Below are 7,577 nucleotides of genomic sequence, written 5' to 3'. Positions count from 1 at the left end.
CACGGACACGAGGAGAACATACAAACTCCACACAGAAAGGACCCGGAGCGCCCCACCTGGGGATCGAAACCAGGACCTTCTAGCTAAAATCTGTGGGTATGACATGCTAATTATAGGACTTGCAACAGGATCACAAATGTAGGGCTGTTTTAACAGTACTTGGATATAACATATCAATGAAGAAATCATAAACAGAGCCAAATTATCTTATCTGTCAAAAAGAAAACATCTAAAAACTGGGTTTAAAAAAAGAACAAAAGTACTTTTGTAACCTAACCCTTGTTACCAACTAGACAAAAATGACCAGATGTCTCAGGGTTTATTTGTATTAATATGTATCTTAATATAAAGAATAAATGATCACTAAATGTCTTTCCCCAGACCTTTAAAGTAAAGTTTAAGATGCTGATTAACTGCACATTTAACATTCTGTAAAACTAAATAACTTCATTGATTAGCTGTGCTTGATTTATACTTTTAAATTCAGTCACACAATTTATCAGATCCCAAAACTGCACCTGTTGGGAATGTGATAAGTTTTTTAATCCGAGGGAACGAGAGGACTAGCCACAGTGGGCTGAGCTTCCTGTCTGTGGCCGGTTCTTTCATAATGACATAAAGCAGGCCTCGACCAGAGTGTAAAGGGGGACATCCAGCTTTTCTCACTTCTTATTCCCATTTCCTCATTCTTCCCAGCTGTCCATGTGCTGCAGGAGCTCCATAAAAGCAGAGCTATTTTTAAAAGTAGTTCAGTTAAAAAATATAGGAGATATGGATTTATAAACACCCCACATACAAACAGGTGCATCATTTTATATTGATTTATCCTTAATTTAGACATTGAGTACATGAAGAAAAAACAATTCACAGTGTGTAACACTAAATCAATACCAAAATATAAACAAATTGCTTGAATTTCAGCATTAATACCTCTTAGAAACTGTCTAATGTATCATATAGAAAAAATACAATATCACTATTAAATGCAATGAATAGTCTTACTAATTCTAGAAGTGACAATGTATGTGAACCCTTGTATTTATTAACTCTTAGAACCTCATTTAGCAGCAGTACATTTTCCTGTGGCTCCTGATCAGAGCAGGAATTTTAGACCATTTAGGATATTCAAGATTTTTTTTGTTGATTCATGTATGTTTTGATGTTATTGTTCTGTTGAGTAATTTAACGTCTGTGGACATTCTGTAACAATTCTTGATGCAATGTTTTATTTACAATTAGCAAGACCCAAAACATGATGCTCTCTCCACCATGCTTTAGTGCTGGGATGTGGTTTTAGGCTAAGTTTGTAGCTATAATTTCACAAACGCTGTGTTTGTCCTTCACAGCACATTTGTTGTTAAAAATGATCTTGTTCTTCTTTGACAGTTTGCAATGATTTTTGGGAACAGCCTTTTCCGCCAAGGTATCCCTCTATTAACCATCGTTATCTATCGCTTTGTAGTAATGGTTATATATTTGGACTATAGCAAGATTTCTGCAGGTCTTTAGCTGTTACTGTTGTGTTCCTTTTTACCTCATTTGACATAGCTTGCTGTGCTCTCGGTGTGATCTTTGCAGGACGGCTATTTCAAGGGAGAATTCCAACAGCACTGGATTTTCCCTAATCAGTCTGTCTTATTGTGCTTTGATGAACGCCTGGGAACGTGAAACGAAGGACTCAGTAGTTCCCAGTGAATCATTTTTAAAAGGAGAACATGTACTTGATGAATAATAGGTGAGTGAATACCCACACACACACACACACACACGTGAACACTCATTTAATACTAAATCAAATATCGTAAGTTACTGTTCAGTTAAGTTTTAATAGAATTCTAAGTTATCTGTTCTCAGTTATTTTGTAGAATCAATGTTGTTCATGGGCGGCACGGCGGCTCGGTGGGTAGCACTGTCGCCTCACAGCAAGAAGGTCCTGGGTTCTATACCTAGGTGGAGCGATCCGGGTCCTTTCTGTGCGAAGTATTGTGAGCATGTTCTCCCTGTGCCCATGTGGGTTTCCTCTAGGTAGTCTGGTTTCCTCCCAAAGACATGCAGTCAGGCTAACTGGAGCCTAGATGGCCTAGATGTAAATGTGTGTGTGGGTGTTTTTTCTGTAACGGACTGGTGACCTCTCCAGGGTATAAAAACTCATTGATGATACCAGATAGAAATGTACATTTGACTGAATTTTGGCTGTACCCAGGCATCGTAGCCAGGCATGACATTGCATGCAAGATGCATCTTCTAATCTCTTGCGGTATCCTTTCAGGATCGTATTTCTGTGGCTTGTGTACAAGATCGGCCACATCAAAGGTGTATCGTCATCTCTGCGAGTGTGTGTGTGCGCGTTTGTTTTGTGGTGAAAGTATCAGTTCTTGTGGAGGGGGCGGTTGACCCAAGCCTGGCTACATTTCTTATCTTAACAACGCACACTTCCTGTTAGGCTGAATACTTCCTATCAGTGTCCAGTATAAGTGGACACATCTGCTCTAACAGTCGCTCAGACTGACTTGGCAAAGAATATCCACTGAGAAAAGAGAAGAAGTTGCATTCATTGTTTATCTCTATTTTTCTCATTCTTTTGATTTACATTACGCGGTTGAAAGTATCTGGTCATCTGCTCCTACGCATGGTGGACATCCTATTCTAAAGCCATGGACAGGGGACAGATTTGTAACATGCACCACTGTTCTGACAAGGATTTCCACAAGACTTTGAAGTGTGTACGTACATTGTGTGATTAGAGTCGAAACATAGACATCACTGAGCTGTTAAGCCGTCAGCGTTTGTCTACGGCGACCGCACGGCCGGACATTTAATTTATATATCTGTTAAATAGAGAAATTAATTCGGCACAAGATTTTATTGTAAAACACTTCTAACGATGACTAAGACTCACATGCTCCATGTTAAGTATTGCAAAGAGCAAACCTGACTGACGACCACGGCACACAGACTCACACACTGTCGTGTATTCACATCCCACTCTGGCTCTGTTACCCTGTGGCCCCACGGTCCCAAAGTTCCTCTTTCTATATATGCATTGCATAAGTCAGGTCAGAATGAGTCACGGATACTCGGTTTTGTTTATCTGGAGGATATTAATCCTCTCCTGGTCACAGTCCTGTTGTGAACACATGAATGCTACTCGGTCAGGTTTAGATTAGAGCAAATGGAGTGTTTTTAATAGTTGTTATACATTTTCCAGTGAAATCTATAATCACAACTGTTGCTTGACTGTAAACGGATGTCATTTTATAGAAATGTAGAACATGTGCCACGGCAGACGGTATGGGTGCCCCCACAGCCCTGGTGTTCTGGGTACTAGGGTTTGATCTTTAGTTCTCGTGTGTCTATTTGGGACTATGCGTGATCTGTCCATGTGGGTGCTTTGCTTCCTTTTTACCTCGCAGAAATACATCGGTAGTTGGATCTGCTGTCGTAAGTTGTATTCGTGATTAGAAATTAATACGTAGTGCCACGTTCAGGGTGAATTACTCACCTCTTGATCGGTGTTTCTGAGAACATTGCTCACTTAGCTTTTTATTTTCACTGACCTCTTCATCCCGGTCAGGGTTGCGGTAGATTCGGTGCCACTCAGAGACAGTAGGTACAAGATTGAGACACGACCTGTGCTTGCTAACTTACCTCTAGGGGTCATTTAGAACCGTCAGTCCACCTTCTGCATGTTTTTGAAAGTTTTTGCCAATGCTTGCAGCAGTATTAGCTCTGATAAGCTCTGATTTTCAGTCCCATTTGATTGTAATTTTTAAACAAGTGAGCCATCTTGTGGACAAATAAATCATTATAATGACTGAGAAATACACCCACATAGATCTTGCACCACACAGAGAATCAGACCATGAACTGCAGGCCAATTTTAGACTTACTAAGGCACAGCCTAATGTGGCTGAATGTGTTAAAACATACTCTGTTCATTATAATGTCAGTTTACTCCCAAAAAAAGAACAACCCACATATACGGTCACATGCCACTGTGTTAAAAATACCATAATAATTACAATAACGGGTAGGATGAGGTTGACATTATTGCATCATGTAATTGCCGCAAGTTTGTCGACTGGACAGCATGCTGCGCATCTACGGGTCTATCACCTGTGGTCCTGTGTTCATGATGAATGATAAATAAATGAACCTATTAATGACAAAATGTGTCCGTCATATTTTCTGTGATATAAAAGACCAAAAGATGCACATCCAGTAGCATTATTTTAATGTTTATTTCTAAATAGTACGTGGAAAATTGTATTAAAATCGACAAGGCTGCAGCTTTCTGTCTGGGAAACACGACTTCAGTGCAATTTTCTGAGGCCTTTTGGCTGCGAATTTACAATCGATGTCAACAGTCATAAAGAGAACAGCTGGAAAAGTGTTTTACAAACACACGTCTTTGATGAATCCAAATGTTTTATATGTGAGGTCATTCCTGCTCCCCTCAATGGCTTTTTAATCTTGTGTTTTTATTTTTAAACATTCATTCAGTGGTCTCTCATAGTTCCAGATGCATTCCAGATGTTTTCAGTAGGTCGGCCGGCTTAGTTAACAAACAAGAGTCAGCTCTTTCAGCACCTGTAAACTTTTAATATTCAAACAAAGTTAGTACACGTAGATGTAAAAATTACTGAACCCTCACAGGAAGTTCTGAAGTATTCACTGTGAACACCTCACTGTCACTGTCCACCGTCCACCAACCAAAAATATCCCGCCGACAGCGCCCCGTGGGCAGCGTCCTGTGACCACCGCCGAAGGTCTAGAAGATGACCGACTCAAACAGCAGCAATAGACGAGCGATCGTCTCTGACTTTACATCTACGAGGTGGACCGACTAGGTAGGAGTGTCTAATAGAGTGGACGGTGAGTGGACATGGGATTTACAAACTCCAGCAGCACTGCTGTGTCTGATCCACTCGTACCAGCACAACACACACTAACACACCACCACCATGTCAGTGTCACTGCAGTACTGAGAATGATCCACCACCTAAATAATACCTGCTCTGTGGTGGTCCTGTGAGAGTCCTGACCATTGAAGAACAGCGTAATTGTAGAACTACAAAGTGCTTCTATACGGTAAGTGGAGCTGATAAAATGGACAGTGAGTGTTTCTACAAGGAAGTGGTTTTAATGTTATGGCTAATCAGTGTATATGTATATATGACAAATAAAGGCATTCTTTTTCTTCTGATTACCCTGATGGATTGGCTTGGAACCTGCACCACAGGAAGCACTGGGTTTAACAAAATTAGGGAACTAGAACAACATTTAGTGCTACCAGTTTTCCTCATGCACGTTTCAGATGTGGAATGAAACCTTGAAGACATGGAGAGTAAACTTTATTCTTCGTATCGCCTTATTAATATCATGAAGTTTTTTCCCCACGAGTTATTCGAGTCCCCAACGAAAATAGCATTCAGGACTAATTTACACAACTTGAACAATCTAATTTATATGTATATACGTGTGTATATACAGTGTATCACAAAAGTGAGTACACCCCTCACATTTCTGCAAATATTTCATTATATCTTTTCATGGGACAACACTATAGACATGAAACTTGGATATAACTTAGAGTAGTCAGTGTACAGCTTGTATAGCAGTGTAGATTTACTGTCTTCTGAAAATAACTCAACACACAGCCATTAATGTCTAAATAGCTGGCAACATAAGTGAGTACACCCCACAGTGAACATGTCCAAATTGTGCCCAAATGTGTCGTTGTCCCTCCCTGGTGTCATGTGTCAAGGTCCCAGGTGTAAATGGGGAGCAGGGCTGTTAAATTTGGTGTTTTGGGTACAATTCTCTCATACTGGCCACTGGATATTCAACATGGCACCTCATGGCAAAGAACTCTCTGAGGATGTGAGAAATAGAATTGTTGCTGTCCACAAAGATGGCCTGGGCTATAAGAAGATTGCTAACACCCTGAAACTGAGGTGGCCAAGGTCATACAGCGGTTTTCCAGGACAGGTTCCACTCGGAACAGGCTTCGCCAGGGTCGACCAAAGAAGTTGAGTCCACGTGTTCGGCGTCATATCCAGAGGTTGGCTTTAAAAAATAGACACATGAGTGCTGCCAGCATTGCTGCAGAGGTTGAAGACGTGGGAGGTCAGCCTGTCAGTGCTCAGACCATACACCGCACACTGCATCAACTCGGTCTGCATGGTCGTCATCCCAGAAGGAAGCTGACGCACAAGAAAGCCCGCAAACAGTTTGCTGAAGACAAGCAGTCCAAGAACATGGATTACTGGAATGCCCTGTGGTCTGACGAGACCAAGATAAACTTGTTTGGCTCAGATGGTGTCCAGCATGTGTGGCGGCGCCCTGGTGAGAAGTACCAAGACAAATGTATCTTGCCTACAGTCAAGCATGGTGGTGGTAGCATCATGGTCTTGGGCTGCATGAGTGTTGCTGGCACTGGGGAGCTGCAGTTCATTAAGGGAAACATGAATTCCAACATGTACTGTGACATTCTGAAACAGAGCATGATCCCCTCCCTTCGAAAACTGGGCCTCATGGCAGTTTTCCAACAGGATAACGACCCCAAACACAACCTCCAAGATGACAACTGCCTTGCTGAGGAAGCTGAAGGTAAAGGTGATGGACTAAACCCAATTGAGCACCTGTGGCGCATCCTCAAGTGGAAGGTGGAGGAGTTCAAGGTGTCTAACATCCACCAGCTCCGTGATGTCATCATGGAGGAGTGGAAGAGGATTCCAGTAGCAACCTGTGCAGCTCTGGTGAATTCCATGCCCAGGAGGGTTAAGGCAGTGCTGGATAATAATGGTGGTCACACAAAATATTGACACTTTGGGCACAATTTGGACATGTTCACTGTGGGGTGTACTCACTTATGTTGCCAGCCATTTAGACATTAATGGCTGTGTGTTGAGTTATTTTCAGAAGACAGTAAATCTACACTGCTATACAAGTTGTACACTGACTACTCTAAGTTAGATCCAAGTTTTATTTCTATAGTGTTGTCCCATGAAAAGATATAATGAAATATTTGCAGAAATGTGAGGGGTGTACTCACTTTTGTGATACACTGTATATAAAGACATATGTATGTGTATATAAGTATATGTGTATACAGTTTTTATATACAGTATGTATGTATGTGTATATAAGTATATGTGTATACAGTTTTTATACACAGTATATATATATGTGTATATAAGTATATGTGTGTATGTATGTATGTATAGATTTGTATTTGTGTATAGTAATCACATCTCTAGCATTATGTTGCACAGTTGCACAGTTTATACAGTATATATGTATGTGTATATAAGTATATGTGTGTATACAGTTTTTATATACAGTATATATGTATGTGTATATAAGTATATGTGTGTATACAGTTTATATGTGTGTATGTATGTATGTATGTATGTATGTATGTATAGATTTGTATTTGTGTATAGTAATCACATCTCTAGCATTATGTTGCACAGTTGCACAGTTTATACAGTATATATGTATGTGTATATAAGTATATGTGTGTATACAGTTTTTATATACAGTATATATGTATGTGTATATAAGTATATGTG

The sequence above is a fragment of the Trichomycterus rosablanca genome, chromosome 27, assembly GCF_030014385.1.
Source record: "Trichomycterus rosablanca isolate fTriRos1 chromosome 27, fTriRos1.hap1, whole genome shotgun sequence".
NCBI lineage: Eukaryota > Metazoa > Chordata > Actinopteri > Siluriformes > Trichomycteridae > Trichomycterus > Trichomycterus rosablanca.
This window is presented reverse-complemented; position numbering follows the sequence as displayed.